The sequence below is a fragment of the Leptonotus elevatus genome, chromosome 18 (assembly GCF_054856555.1).
Source record: "Leptonotus elevatus isolate MCC_2025b chromosome 18, RoL_Lele_1.0, whole genome shotgun sequence".
In the NCBI taxonomy this organism is placed as follows: Eukaryota; Metazoa; Chordata; class Actinopteri; order Syngnathiformes; family Syngnathidae; genus Leptonotus; species Leptonotus elevatus.
The window spans coordinates 2162529-2178275 of NC_141256.1; the positions used below are offsets into that span (position 1 = coordinate 2162529).

General features: G+C 39.3%; 1 long non-coding RNA gene across 1 annotated transcript in view; it reads left to right on the forward strand.

The window, feature by feature from the left end:
- The first annotated feature begins 11348 nt into the window (after nt 1-11348).
- The window catches only part of LOC147158231 (uncharacterized), a 5697-nt gene continuing 1298 nt past the window's right edge, over nt 11349-15747 (forward strand). Inside the window, exons 1-4 of the long non-coding RNA XR_015090847.1 lie at nt 11349-13834; nt 13926-14088; nt 14479-14539; nt 15609-15674. This is a non-coding gene — a long non-coding RNA (uncharacterized LOC147158231). The remainder of the gene's footprint in view (nt 13835-13925; nt 14089-14478; nt 14540-15608; nt 15675-15747) is intronic.

A 15747-nucleotide genomic window follows, 5' to 3' on the forward strand; every position in this document is an offset into this window, starting at 1 on the left:
CATCTGATCCACTTTTCTACAGTTTTGTCTGACTTTTCTCCCTCTTGGAGACAACCCATATGTCCCCCGTATTTCTTTTTCTAACAACTGTCGTTTCTTCACACATGCTAGCTCTGCCTCTTTCATCAAAGATACCAAACACACAGCGGTCGATAACGACGGAAACCATCCTTCGCGTGTGTTTGCGCCTTTGTGGCTGCCCTGACATGTCTGAATGACGGCGCTGTGTCCCAAGAAACAAGTCCTCTCAAGTCAAAGGGCTCAAGTCCGAGTGAAGTCACAAGTCATTGTTGGTAGAGTCCAAGTCGAGTTGCAAGTCTTTTAACATTTTGTTAAGTCGAGTCTAAAGTCGTCAAATTCATGACTCGAGTCTGACTCGAGTCCACACCTCTGCTATCCCCCATTTTGGTTGTGTACTTTCACCTCAACACTTTAAGGTCAGAACTAGGAAAATCCAACTGGGATAATTCAGACTTCTGACCTTTCTCAAATGCAGCATAATCTAGCCAATTGCATGTCATGTGACTACATGTCATAGTCAGGGATCTGACCACACATAATATACTGATCCCATTGACTCCTCCCACAATTGCTGAGCCCACCGGAAGAGGAAACAACATTGTCTTTTTGGGCTATGTCTGGCCGGGCCCAATGGGTTTTAGCCCAGCCCCAGGTGCTTGCCATTGAGCCCCTCCATGCATGGCCCCTGAAGAAGGGCCTCCCATTGACCCACATCCACGTAGTCCAATGTTTTTGGTCGTTATGGGGGTTAGGAGCCGTGCTTTGTCTGATCCCTACCTGTTTGGCGTGGATGGCTCTCACAGGGTATTCAAGCCCTGGACAACTTAGCTCATAGGATCATTGGGACACAAACATTTGAGTTTATAGCCATGCATCTGCATATTAATCCGTAAGGGAGACAATTAGGATACATTGTCATTATCATTGTGTGCTCTGACAAAATGCATTCCTTTGTGTCCTTGAAATTCCTTTTCTAGTACTCGAAGGGTTTAGCTATGAAAGTCTAGGTCAGCCTGCTCCCCTACTCACCACAACGGCATATTTTATAGGTCAAATGGTGATTACAGGGTAATTTAATCTGTGACATTGCTCTGGTTGCATGTAGACATAAAACATAATCCCATGAGCACCTCCCTGACCTGTGGGGCTCTTTCTTTGATTGGGTTAAAATCTGTAGCCACATACTCCTCACTTACTGATGTAAGGTAAAGAACACAACAGTGACAGGAAGTCCTCATCATGTGCTTTGTATTTTGTCCAAACCAACCTGGCATGCATTATGTTGTGGAAAAAGGTTTGTCTAAAGGAAGGAGAATTTTGTGAAAATGGTAAAACTCATCATTCGTGCACGTTGGTTGTTTTTCACAGCAAATAGGGCAGAATATCAATAGACTGACATGTATTCCACAACCTTAAGACATTAAGAAAGAGTCAAAGAGTCATAGAGTCATATAATGGTTTATATTGTTTTTATCTATGTCGTATTGTGTCCTTATTAGCTGCCTGTGATTTGTGTCCCACTAGAATTTATTGTCATTCAGCAAACATAACACCCCAGATGTTGTCACCGATCGAAATGTCAAAAATGCACAGCCAGAAATAAAAACAAAGAATAAAAAACTATACAGTAAGTAAAAAAAGAAGAAGAATAAAAACCTTAAAATGTATTAATTTCACATTCATTGTATATTGCACTTGTCCCTTTCATTTTCTATTTAGCAGTTTTATGGCGGTTGGATAAAAACTCTTCTGGCAGTTTTGCACCTCAAATTACAATAATGTTTTCCTGATGGCAGAAGGAAACAGTTTATTAAAGGGCTTTTCCCCCTTAAAGTTTTATTTTCTTGCTTCTTTTTTTTTTTGGGGGGGGGGGGCATCATAGGCAAAATATAAATGTGAACCTGAGGAAATTGCTGTATTTTACCCCTACTTTGGTGCTCTTTTCATCTTATTTCTTGGTAGGCGAATGGGGTTACGCAAACTTGCAAGAAAAAATATCATTTGAGCGTGGGGTTGAGGACCCAAATGCAGGAGAACCATGACAGTGATGCAAGGAGTACTGGACAAAATGTATTAATGTTCCGTTCCGTTCCGTCTTCAATTCCGCTTATCCGGGGTCAGGTCGCGGGGGCAGCAGCTTTAGCAGGGAAGCCCAGACTTCCCTCTCCCTAATGTATTTTAATATAAATTTCAATTTTAATATTTTTTCCTTTTGAAGTTGAGTTTTCACCTGATTTTTGGCTCCACCCAGAGCCCTTAGCATCTGCCGATGTTGGCCCTTTGTATCTATCTCTAGCTTTCCCAGGTGATTGACTTGCACCTAGTCCAAAGTGTATGTGCATGTAATTTGTGGGAAAGGGCTTAAACACTGGACTGTTCAAAATGACTAAGGGTTTGTAAATGGCCCCAGATTTGAAGAAAATTGGCAATATTGCCTCGTCCTGGGCCCTGGCAACCCACGATATACCACTACTGGCCAGTGCTTCCCAAACAGACTTAGTAATGCAGGCTTATGTTTCTACAATGAACTCTAGGAGAATGTTATTCAACCATTGGTGAGGAGCTTTGCGAGTTCAAGTTTAGTTCAGTGAAGGCCCCAAATCCCATCTAAAGGCTAATATTGGTTTTAGAGCAAATAATATCACCATCCACTCTGGGTGTATAAACACTAAATATTGATATTTTCCATTATGTGCCAGGCTATTTTACTCTCTGCCGAACCCTGCTATAATCTCTTTGCAAGCATGGCCATCTGAGCATTAGACATGTCACCAAAGGGAGTTGTGTGTACTGGAACAGAGTCAATTATTGTAAAAGGTAAGTTTCGAGCAACTCAGCTCACTACTTAGCAACACAGAATTACTATTTATCAGTTTTATGTATTCTCTTGAGGTTGTAAATAAAATTAAAGATATTCAGAGGGTTTTGTTTGTTTGTTTGTTAGTTTGTTTGTTTGTTTGTTTGTTTGTTTGTTTGTTTGTTTGTTGTTTGGACCAGTGGAACGTGGACCAAGTGGAAACCAGTTTTTTTTTTTTTATCCGATCACGGCCACAAAGCGTCAACCTGCAGAAACACCAGCAGCGATTATATCCCCATTCCTGGGACATTTACCTGCACTGCGGGCTGACACTTACAACACTACCTATACATATAATCATGTTTCATTGCAATGATCATCTTACTTATCGGTTATCGACATCGGCACTTTCTAAATTATTGGTTTATCGGTATTGGTTGAAAATAGTATTATCATGCACCCCCCAATAATTACACGATACTTTGGATAAGCCTGGTTAGCTTAATGCTAACAAACAAAGCAAAATGCCATAGATGACAGTGTCGCACATTAAAATGTTAAAGCAATGGCTATTTGAACACAGTCTACCAACACATGTAGACAATATAACAGTGGAATTAGGCATATATGATCGTCTGTGAAGAACGACCAAAATTTCTGCTGCTTACTGATTAATTGTGACAGTCTCCTTCATGTACCTTAAGATATCTCTTTGTAGTGCGCTGACCCCAAGTTGTCAAGATGTTTATGATTAGAAGGAGCAGCACAATGTCCATTGAACTGAAGCAAAAAATAAAAGAGAGAGAAAAAAAGTGGTCATAACAGTTAAGGTCTTTCCATTCTATCAATTATTTCATTACTGTATTTTTTTTTACACACAACAACACTATAGTACTATTTTTCTTATTAAAAACACATTACAACATTTTTACATACATTTAATTCACTTGTTTATTGCAACAAGTAGCACAGTGGGCCCTTGATGAATAAAATTACAATCGTCTCATACATAATGCAGAACTGACAATATAAACGATCCAGGGCGTACATCGCCATCCAACGGTTTGACAATGCAAGTTCTGCAGCTGGCATTGGAGTCTTCTGCGGGCGTGCACAGTCTGCGGCTGCCATTCGACCCGGCATTGCTGAGTACTATGGGCTTGGATTCCCAACCGTCCTCCTGAACGGCACTGCTCAACACCTTTTGTCTAGCATCCCAGATGCCCTCTAGGCTGGTCTCAAAGAGCCTCTTGGCGCGGTCAATCTGGTTGAACCCACTGAATGACCTTGGCCAGCATTATATTATGGCCGTGTGTAAGAAACAAAGCAATGATTGCTAAGTGGAAAAATGTGTGGCTTGGTTGCTACTAAATTGCTGTGGGCATTGTCAATCTAATCTGCAACAGTATGGAAGAAGCAACGGCCCACGGCCTGGCTAAAAATAATGTTAGGTGCACAGGCCTACGTGACAAATACCTCCCACAGATTTTTCACAGGGAATCTTGGGGTGGGGGGGCATTGTAAATGGCATTGAATGTCTGTTTACACACACTGATAAAATTGAGCCGAATGAATGAGTACGCTGCAGTATGAACTGGCAGTATAAGTATAGTATCCATATAGTGAAGGGGGGTGACAAAGAGTCATTTAAACCTGTTTCATACAGGAAAAAAAAACTCACAAAAAAAACAGGATCAACAAAACCCTTTTGATATCTAAAATGAGGATAGTTTTTTTGTTTTGCTGCTGACACCATCTGGAGCTAGGGCCCTTTCCATCAGCGGATCCACCATTATTGCAGGAGCCCATTGTATTAGCCACAAAACCAGAATTTTTTTTTTTTAAACAATAGCTGTACTAGAATATCTTAGTACAATTAAATGGTTCAGTGGCAACAGTGGTTAGCAAGGGAGAAGTTAGAAAGTCAGTTTAAAGGATAAAAGAAGGGAAAGGAAGTTAATTATTCATGGCTTACTGTACCTAACAATGCATGTACGCATCTAGGTGGCTGTGAAGTTTTTAACCTCGTTGTACAATGTAATTCTTGAGAGTGGTTAGACGCCTGAAGCACGGAGAAGTGTGCTAGTGCCCATTTTTAAGAACAAATGAGATCTGAAGAGTTATGGTATCTAGCGAGGAATAAAACAGCAACAAAGATAAATGTCCCTAGGTTTTAAGCGTAAACAAGACCCAGCCAGCCTGTAGTCGCCTTTATGCCAGCAAGCTGTATAATACAATATATACTGCACATATTTATTGTGTTTTTACAATAAAACTTAATTATGTAATATGTTGCTGTGGCTGAAACAAAGCAAACATTCTCTTCCACCAAAATTCCCAGGTGCAGTCAGTGTATTAGGGTGATTGTTATTGCCAATAGCCTCTCATAAAATTCGTACTCTCCTTATTCTAGCCCATTTCCGCTTCTTTGTGGCTACTTCTTCCTTTTCAATCATGCCATGTTTTTTGTGGTACAGTAAATTCAAGTATCTGTGAACTGTGGTTTTAATTTGTTTTTAATTTATAAATCGCTTTGTTCATTTTGACATTTTATTATTATTATTATTATTATTATTATTATTATTTGTTAAAAAGGCAGGTTGACTGCGATTGGCTGGCAACCACTTCAGGATGTACCCCGCCTACTGCCCGAAGCCAGCTGGGATAGGCTCCAGCGCCACCTGCGACCCTTGTGAGCACAAGCGGTTAAGAAAATGGATGGATGAATGAAAAAGGCAGGTTGAACTGTTTGTGAGGTTGCAACGCCCTCTGTTGGTCAGTTTATTGGCACGTTTCAATTATAGTTAGGCACGTTCTTGGCCACCTATGGTGCTTGTTAAGACCCACGCTAACTGACAGACAGACGAAGTTAGTCGCTACATGTTCAAGGTTTGATGCAAATCCCCATTTCTCAATGTGTGCGTGCATTCGCGGGTAGGTACCTCAATGTAAGGTTCTCAGTAATTCTAAGTCATATATTCATTTAAGTTAATGGTACTTGTTCTATTTTGGACTTTATGTATCACTAAGTAGCCCAGCTGAGTAGCATTGTATTATAGCCATGCAATCGCTCCTCTTTGATTTGTATTGTATTGTATATGCTTTGCAGAAACCACACACTTAAACCCCAATCCCCATAATATAACCTATATATCAGGTGTTATATGTCACTTGCAAAAAAATAAAGCAAGGAAAACTGCCATTAAATAGTGTATGTAACTACATGGTGTTTTTTATTTTTGGTATCTCAACATTTACTATGTACATGGCTGAAGTAAAAATACTACTATTGACACAATGATCTCTAGTAGTAGAAGTACAGCAGGAAACACTGTGTGTATAATTCCTGATTCAGTTGCTTTCCAGAATACAGTAATAACACTTAGCACAGGTTGTCCTCATGCCTTCTATATTTAGAGACCCTGCAAGAAACTTAAAAAGATTACTGTCTGTAAGACCAAGTATAGTCTTCCTCGGCCTCAGCCACGTACAAATGGCTAAATATAGACTGCCTGCCTGTAAGCCTTACATAGGTCCAGCTATGTGTGTGTTCCTTTATCCGAACCGTATTGATTTATTTAATTCCATATTTAATTAATACAAGAGACATTAAATGAATTCATGACACATTTAATGGTGTATGTATTTATTTAATTGTGGCACTTTGGTCCTTCATATTAAAAATCCACGTTTTTATCCATCTCGGAACACTGTCATTTTGTCCTGTACTGTCCCCTTATGTCGCCTGAAACTGATGTCACAATGCCCACAGGTCTTGCTTTGAGAACATCATGTGACCAAACTTAGAAAACACGTGAGTCGTTACGTTCACAAGCTGAGGTCGTAGGATCTGTGTGTGTGTGTCTAATTCAGTCGACAGTAGGTTGCAGTTCAGGAAAAAATTGCATAGTTGTGTCATTGATATGGACCAGTTTTAGCCGTGTGTCGGTGGTGCAGCAAAAGCTAGTAAGAGCCCCCTATATGGGAGAGGCTGACCCTTACATTTCAACCCTGCTTTTTACTGTGCACATGTTACAGCCACCATTCAAAGTGCAGAAAAATCTGAAAATATGAACACAAATGATAACATAAATAAATGTTTCTGACAGAGGTAAAATACTTAATGTGAAAGTCAACCTTAAACATTTCTTGACAATAATATGTTTTATGTGACCTCACTAGTCTAAACATGACATTCTGATTAATATTACATTATGAGTTATGAAGCAAAATCCAGACGTTCTTATCCATCTTAGGGGGCGGCCATTTTGCCACTAGCTGTCGACTGAAGATGACATCAATGTTGCTCAGGTCTCAGGCAACAACCAATCAGAGCTTAACTGTTTTTTTAAGCTCCGCTGTGATTGGTTGTTTCCTGAGACCCGAGCAACATTGATGTCATCTTCAGTCGATAGCAAGTGGCAAAATAGCCGCCCCCTGAGATGGATAAAAACGGCTGGATTTTGTTGCTTAACTCATATTCCACTAACGCAATATTAACCAGAATACCACATTTAAACTAGTGGGGCTGCATAGGAAAAAAAAAGAAAAAGGTTGGCTTCCCCTTTAAGAGATTTTTGGATCAAAAGAAAGCCAAACAATGCCACCTTGGGAATTTTGACCAAGGAAGTTGTTGGGTTTAACAGTATGACTCTTAATAAGGCACTAGATGTGGAAAAGCACTGGGATTTCTGAAAAATTGGGAACCAATAGATAGCTCAGGTGAGAAGGATCCCAAACAAAATACAATATGTATACCTTTTTTATTGAGTGCTGATTTTCAGATGGTTACTGTACTTTGCAAAGAATAAACTAGAGGGAAACTCTTGGTGTTTCCCAGTGTTTAAAAATAATGTGCGTGTGGTTTGAAAGAAGGAAGGCATGATGGTATTGGAGTAGTGATGGTTCATGGACAGGACAAGGTTTTGCAGAGACAGGCTGTTGGGAAATGGGCAGCTCAGACAAGGCCATATGGGCTGGAGGTTAGGCTCTGCTTTATTACTTGCATGCAATCCATGCATCTGCTCCACAGCAAATCACCTGCAAGCTGTTAACAGGTCCTGACAAGTGAAGTATGGTTGATGACTCAGTTAAATAAAATACTCAAATGAATAGACACTATTATTTCAATTATTCTTCTCACTGATGAATAGGTGAAGTGGTTAAAAAAATCAGGAGGCAGGGATATTTTATATATGACAGTATATTAGGGCCACATATAAATATATATTTTTTAGAGGGTGGAGGCAATACCCCCCCCCCCCCCCCTACATTTGCCACTTAATAAAGTCGCAGATTTGCGAGGGGGAAAAAAAACCTCGAAACTTATAAGAAATACACAGATGTTTTTGCCAATACTTTTCGGTCAGGTTTTCAAATAAGGAGATAGTAATTGCTTTAGCAGATATTATCCATATGATGTTAAGTATTCGCTCTTTGAAGCGTCGGGTTCGGTCAGCGACAAAGACGCCTCGCTTTGTGAAGGGCCAGACCCTGAGGATCAAGCATTTAAGTTATCCATCAATCCATTTTCTTAACCGCTTGTCCTCACAAGGGTCGCGGGGGGTGCTGGAGCCTATCCCAGCTGGCTTCGGGCAGTAGGCGGGGTACACCCTGAACTGGTTGCCAGCCAAACACGGGGCACACAGAGACGAACAATCATCCGCACTCACAATCACACCTATGGACAACTTGGAGTGTTCAATTAACCTGACATGCATGTCTTTGGAATGTGGGAAGAAACCGGAGTACCCGGAGAAAACCCACGCAAGCACGAGGAGAACATGCAAACTCCACCCAGGAAGGCCGAAGCCCGGACTCGCTCTCACGTCCTCTGCACTGGGAGGCGGACGTGCTAACCAGTCATCCACCGTGCTGCCCGCATTTAAGTTAATTTGTTAAAATGTATATTTACTTGTACATTTATGTTTCCAGAATTATTTACACATTTATACATTTTTTTTTTTTTTTTACAAGTAGCTAAGTTGATGTGTCGAATCCGTCTTTCACTTGCATTTACCTAAAGTATGATAGCTTCTGATTGGTTAATGTTAGTCAGCTGATAAGGTGTTGTCACTCTAGCTGCCGTGTATGACGAGTAAAGTTTAAATTAAGAATTAATCCATCATCCTGCCTTTTCATTTTAAAAACAGTGTCCCATTAACCACCAACGAATCCTCACATTAGACTATAGCTACGCTACGTGTATTTCTCGTAAGTTTCTGAAGGTTTATTTGTTGCAAATTTGCCACTTTATAAAGTCAGAAATTCGCCACTTTATAAAGTCGCAACTTTGAAACAAAACAAAAGATTTATACGTGGCCCTAAAACACCGTCGTATGTATACGTATTGAATTACTCCCAGACTAAATACTGTTGCTTGTTGCTTCATCATAAAGGTAGAAAAGATTAAACAAACCTAGCACGATTATGACAATACTCGCAAAAAGCAGCTATAACATAACAATGACATTACATGACCCTCTGATGATGACAACAGCAGTTAGCCAAAACGTCAGGTGAATTAAAGCTTTTTTATGCTGTAAATAAACCTACATATTAATACACTTTGAAGAAAGACCTTATGAACATTGTTACGTGTAACGTATAACACAATTACGAACATTCTTTTGTATTTACTTCAGACAGTAACACATTTTCCCAGAGATCAGGCAATTGACAACATTTTGTTGGTCCGTCATTCGCCATTCGTCAACGCTCTTGGGCACCTTCGGACAAACCAAATTGCAAAGAGCCAAACTGGATAGAGTGCCCTTACATCCTCATGTATGCTTCCAGGCGGACAATGGTCCTGACATGCCAGTCTGTTGTATTCAACAATCAAGAAATATTAGTATCAGCTTTTGCACATCTTTCTGCATCTGCTCTATGTGGTTAAAACAGGATCCCAAACACTGTCTTTAACATAATCTACATAATCAGAGATGACTTTGATTATAAAATCAGAAATTAATACATTACACGATACAACCACACTAGCATAAACCAAATATTAAAACCAGACATAAACCAGTTTTTGTGTAATGAAATGTGCCTTAATGCTAAAACTAAATATTCAATAGGGCAAATTGAGCATCATTCATTCTTGTCAAACCATTTCATATGGGAATTGTGTATGAGAGCTTGATATTATGGCCCAAGAGTTTTGATGGCCGCAAGTAACTAACTTTTATTTTAAGAAATATTACCTTTTTCTCAGGCACAGTTTTATATTGTACACCAGGGGAAAGAAACTATTTTAAAACTAAGAACTTCTTGGTAGATGTGTACACTGTAAAAACTAAATCTTCGGTCAAGTAGATTTTAATTAATGGAGTAGATCAAAAGTTTCAATATAATTGTGTTTATGGTTTTGTGGCAATTATTGAATTAAAATGTAAACAACGATGTTTGGGAATTAAAACGATTCATTCTAGTGTCGTGTTGTTTCGTGTCCAGTAATTAACACGGACATTGTTTTCCGGCGAGGACAGCCACTTGATTCCTACGCGGCTTCTTCACAGTTATATATATATATATATATATATATATATATAATTATTTTTTTTGAGCTCAGTATTGTTCATTCGGTAATGTCATCATCATTGCTCTTTTTTTATTTTTTTTAATTAAAACAATTTTTTTAAATTATTTTTTATTTTTATATATATATATATATATATATTTTTTTTTTATGTGGGTGAGTATGTGTATGTGCGTGCGTGCGTGCGTGCGTGCGTGCGTGTATTTGTTAGCTCACCAAAAACCTATTAGAAAAAATCCCATATCGTTCACCTAAACTGAACACCGCCGTCAGGAGACCCGAGGGGCGATAGGGCGATAGGGCTCGCCCCCCGGATACTGGGACCAAAGAAAACCAAGGAAGATGAAATCCAGCACTGACCAGACACCACCCACCGGGCCACCCACCAGAATTCTTCCCCAACCCCAGAAACATCCATTCCAACAAATCCAAAAAAAATAAAAATCAGGGAGACCGAAGGAGAGACTGAGGAAAGGAAGGAAGGACAGACAAAGCCGAGTGAGATCCACAGACACCAGCCTCCACCGATTCAATGACCTGAGGAGGAAGCAGATTGTGTCTGAGTTTCGATAGATGCTGGTGTGGTGGATCTGGCATGCATGAAAATCTCCACCAAAGAGGGGAGCCGTCGACCCCTGCCAGGACAGAGCAAGCGCAACACCTCAGGGCCCCCCAGGCCGCGGCAGCGCCAAAGGACGACCCCCGGGCCCCGCCAGGGCCACCGGCCGGAGAGCAAACCCAGGAGCAGGAGCGCCCCCCACCCCAACACGGCCCGCGCCCCCGACCCAACGCAGCAGGACGGGGCACTGCAGGCCCGCCAGGCACCCCACCGGCCCCCAACCCTCGCACCCCCCACGACCCCCCGCCCCCCATCCACCCCAACCCAGCCCCAGCCGCCACCAGGTCCCCAATCCCCCAGACACCCCCCACCCCCAGTGTGTGTGTGTGTGTGTGTGTGTGTGTGTGTGTGTGTGTGTGTGTGTGTGTGTGTGTGTGTGTGTGTGTGTGTGTGTGTGGGGGTGTGTTTGCCTTTGTGTATTATGAGGACATGTCACCTGAATACACGCAACACTGCGAGGACATTTTGAATTATGAGGACACAGCCCATGTCCTCATAATTCATTCAATGCAGAAGTGCTTCTAGGGCTGTAGAAGGCTTAAATCCAAAGTTTTAGCCAATGTCCTTGTAAACCATAATTACATGAATTTGTGTATTTTTGTGTATTTGATGACGCCCCCTGTAGGAAGGTCCTCGTAATGCACCACTTCATGAATTATTCACACCAGTGTATATTTCACAGCATTTGATTGGCTGACCGTCACCTGTCCCCACAATTACGCACATGTCCCCATAATTCCGTTTTTTCTCAAAATGCTGTGTATTGTGAATGTTTGTCTGTAGACGCAGAGCCTTTTTTTTTTTTGCAGCCACCAATTCCTAAGTAGATAAATTAAATAATGAAATACACTATGACATTTAATTATATATTTCAGCATTTAATTCTTGCAGTGGTTGTTTATTTGAAAATATACAATGGTTAACAGCTGTTTATCACATCACTTTGAACAGCTGGAGGCAGAGACAGAGAAACTGTCAGTGCCGTATATTGATTCATCATTTAACATCCCACCCTGCCTTTACAATGTAACATCTTTCTGTACACCAGTGGCCAAATGTTTTGAGAATGACATTGATTTTCTAAAAATCTCCAGTGCTGACTTATTATTATTGTTTTTTTATGATGGCAATTTGCATGTACTCCAGAATGTTATAGTGATTAGATGAATTGCAAAGTCCCTATTTGCCATGAAAATTAAAGTAATTTCCTTTAGTGACCTTACAAACTTTAAGTGAAGAAGGCTTCAGGGCACCCAAGAAAATCCAGCAAATGCCAGGACTATCTCCCAAAGTTGATTCAGCTGCGGGATAAGGACATCACCACCAGTGTAGAGCTTGCTCAGGAATGGCAGTAAGCAGGTATGAGTGCATCTACACCCATGGTGAGGGAGTAAGACTTTTGGAGGATGGCCTGGTGTGACCAGTGAAAAGGGGATTCCATAAATACAGACCAAAATAAGAAAAAAAGAGTTGAAGTTATTTTCTCTGATTAACCCCCTTTCCAAATGTTTGGGGCATCCGGAAAAATGCTTGTCTGGAGAAGAAAAGGTGAGCGCTACCATCAGTCCTGCTTCATGCCAAAAGGAAAGCATCATGTGACCATTCATTTGCAGGGTTGCTTCTCAGCCAAGGAATTGGGCTCGCTCACAATTTTGCCAAAAAACACATGCATCCATTACTAAAGTATAGTACTAAAACATCCTCGGACAGCAACTGTATGACAGCAGCAAGGTTATTTTATTTACTAAAGCAAAAAAACATTTTCGTTAATGAAAAAAAAAACCTTTTTAAAAAACTGAAACTGAAATCACATTTTATGATTACAAAATGATCTATAATTCTAGCAATAATATCCTTTGTTTTCGTCTGTGGTAATTCATTTAATATATGAGCCTTTGGGGTTCATTTTAAATGTGATCTATTTTTTTTTATTGACACTGTAAATCATAGAACAATAGCCACTCTTATCAACAAAGTTCATAATCCAACGACTGAACCAATTTGTTGATTTGAACGAGATTTATTATATTGCCCTGAGTACGGAAGTGACGTCATCTAGCAGCCCCGATAGAGAACCGCCCCCGGCTCTATTTACTTCACGAAATGTGATGGCGTGTAGCTGTGCTAATGAGGTAGGTTTGAAGCTCGAATTTTTCCTGTTGTTGTTGGTCGCTTGTGTACATTGCTCCCTCTTTCGCGAAAATGATTTATAATGCAAGTCCAGTGTAAGTGCAGCTAAGCTTACGTTAGCATACCTAACCATCTGTTGATTATGATGGATGCAGCTAATTATTTAGAATTGCTACGCTTCTGTTAGCGACGGTTAGCATAGCAGAGCTAACCGTCTGTTGAGTAAGATGAATGCTAATTGCAATTTTTAAGAGGAAATCAATAACAGGCTGGTTTTTGATGTGAAAATATACAATGGCTTAGTATTACCAGTACAGTATAAATGAAGTATTGGTAAATTGCTGCATTTGTGTTTACTTAAATTTGTTCTTTCAATAGAAATATTTCAGTAAAGTCTGTTAGTGTTCATTACATTTAATTTATGCAAATATTTAGCAGAGCTGTGCTATCCACTGTATTTTATTTTCGTTGGCACATTTACTGCACACTGCACAGGCTATTATGGTACACTGAAAGTCAACTTCAAGACATTTGCACCAAGTTACCTATCAAACTGATTGAAACTCATTTTTTTCTATAGCTTTAGATCATTATCTTCAGTGAGACATGTCAGTCATGAGGCCACAGAGGGCAAAAGTTAAACCCAAAGAAGAGGTAGCATACTTTTCATCCTTAGGTAAAGACAAGAATGGCTTCACCATAAAATATATTAATTAATTCAAAGGTGAGTATTGGTAAAATATTCTTTAGTATGGGTCTAGTTTTCATTATTGTTATAATGAAATATTTCTGTTGTATCCTTTTTTCTTTGTAAGGTCGAGGAGTGTTCAGTTCCTGCTCCTTTCAGAAGAGAGACTTTCCTACTGAATATCGAGGAGAAGTTCTAAGCAAACAGGAACGTGAAAACAGGCTGAGAGTGTATCATGATGCCCGGAAGGTTTTCATGTTTGAATTTCGCTACAATGGAAAAACACTATGGTATGTTTATATGGTGTGTTGTCACACTTAATTTTGTTTTTTTGGGGGGATATCGTGCAAGGTTTGACAAAACATAAAAGATTAATTAAAACTCAAAAGCAAAAGTACATTCTTTTCTCAATATAATTTTTTTATTTTTTTATTTTATTTTTTACAATATTGTGACTTGTTTTTTTATTTTACTTTTACAGTTATCGTGAGTATCGCTAACCTCACAATATCATGTTAATTATCATATCGTGATTTCTTATGACATTTGGATATTGTGTCATACATGTGACATACTAGAATTACTGGTCGCACATTCATGATTACATGAAATTATATTATAGCAGTCTAGTCTTAGTAAGAATTTAATTGTATTGGTATTTTTCTATTCATCTGCCCCAGGTTTCCACTGAAGCACAACCTGATGAAGACACAGCTATCAGACTGCGCCAAAGTTGACCAGGTGACTAGATTTCTTTTTGAATGTTGTTGAAATCAGTTTTCCGAAGCAAGACATTAGTGGAGGGTGGAGATACTAGGGCTGCACAATATGTGGAAAATATCTTGCCGCACGAATGACTCATGCAATATGTGTATTGCAAAGACGTGCAACAAATGAATATTGGATTAATTGTATACTTTAGTCTGAGGCTAAGCGATATGGCCAAAAAATAAAATAAAAAGTATTTTAAACCAACCATCCAGCATTCTGCCACCACTTGTGCAAAATTACAACTCACAATAACATCTGGATGTAACAGAACATAACAACAGCTTTTAATAATCCAGAAGACAAAATACATTTCACGATTTAGCAAATTTTCAACGATTCAATTTAAATTTAATTTATTCAATTAATTTGATTTATTGCCAGGCCCTACTTGAGTCTGAATTTGACCAATCAGAGACAACATTAATTGCGCATCGCCATACAAGAGAATTGTATCGAGGAGCATTACTAACAAAAAATAACTTATTTGGATAAGACTAGATCACAATGAGCATGATTATTTTTCTGCACGTACGTGTATTTCTTTAATTAGATTATATAGATATATATATTAGGTCCATGTTCAATGTCAAAATAATCTCCATCACTGTATAAAACACCCATGTCGCATGTTTTGTCAATACTGTGCAGACCTCACAGGTGCATAGTCTTCACAATGTCGTAGTTGTGAATAACTGACACTCTGAGGACAGTGTATTTACACACTGCGAATGTAAAATAAGTTTTCAGGGGTTTGGAGTTACACATACAGTCCTCATAATTCATACTCTGGTATGGACACTCTGAGGACTGTGTATTTTCTATTAATTGTTTCATTGTGAAAAATAGACGTCACCAATTTACACAAACCACTAGTGCTGACGGATTATTTATTTTTCAAATAGCAAATAAAATGTATTTGCATTCACAATACTTTAACCTATTCATTGTTCTTTATGTACTGTAACTGTGTAAATGCACAGGTACAGTCGTGTTACTAAGAATTTAATTTTATATGTATTTTTCTCTTCATGTGTACCAGGTTTCAAATGAAGCACAACCTGAAGACATAGCTAAAGATGTAGCTGTCACAGACCAAGTTGACCAGGTGACTAGATTTGTTTTTGAATGTTGATGTTGAAATACATTTTTCAGAAGCAAGACGTAGCACAATATATAAA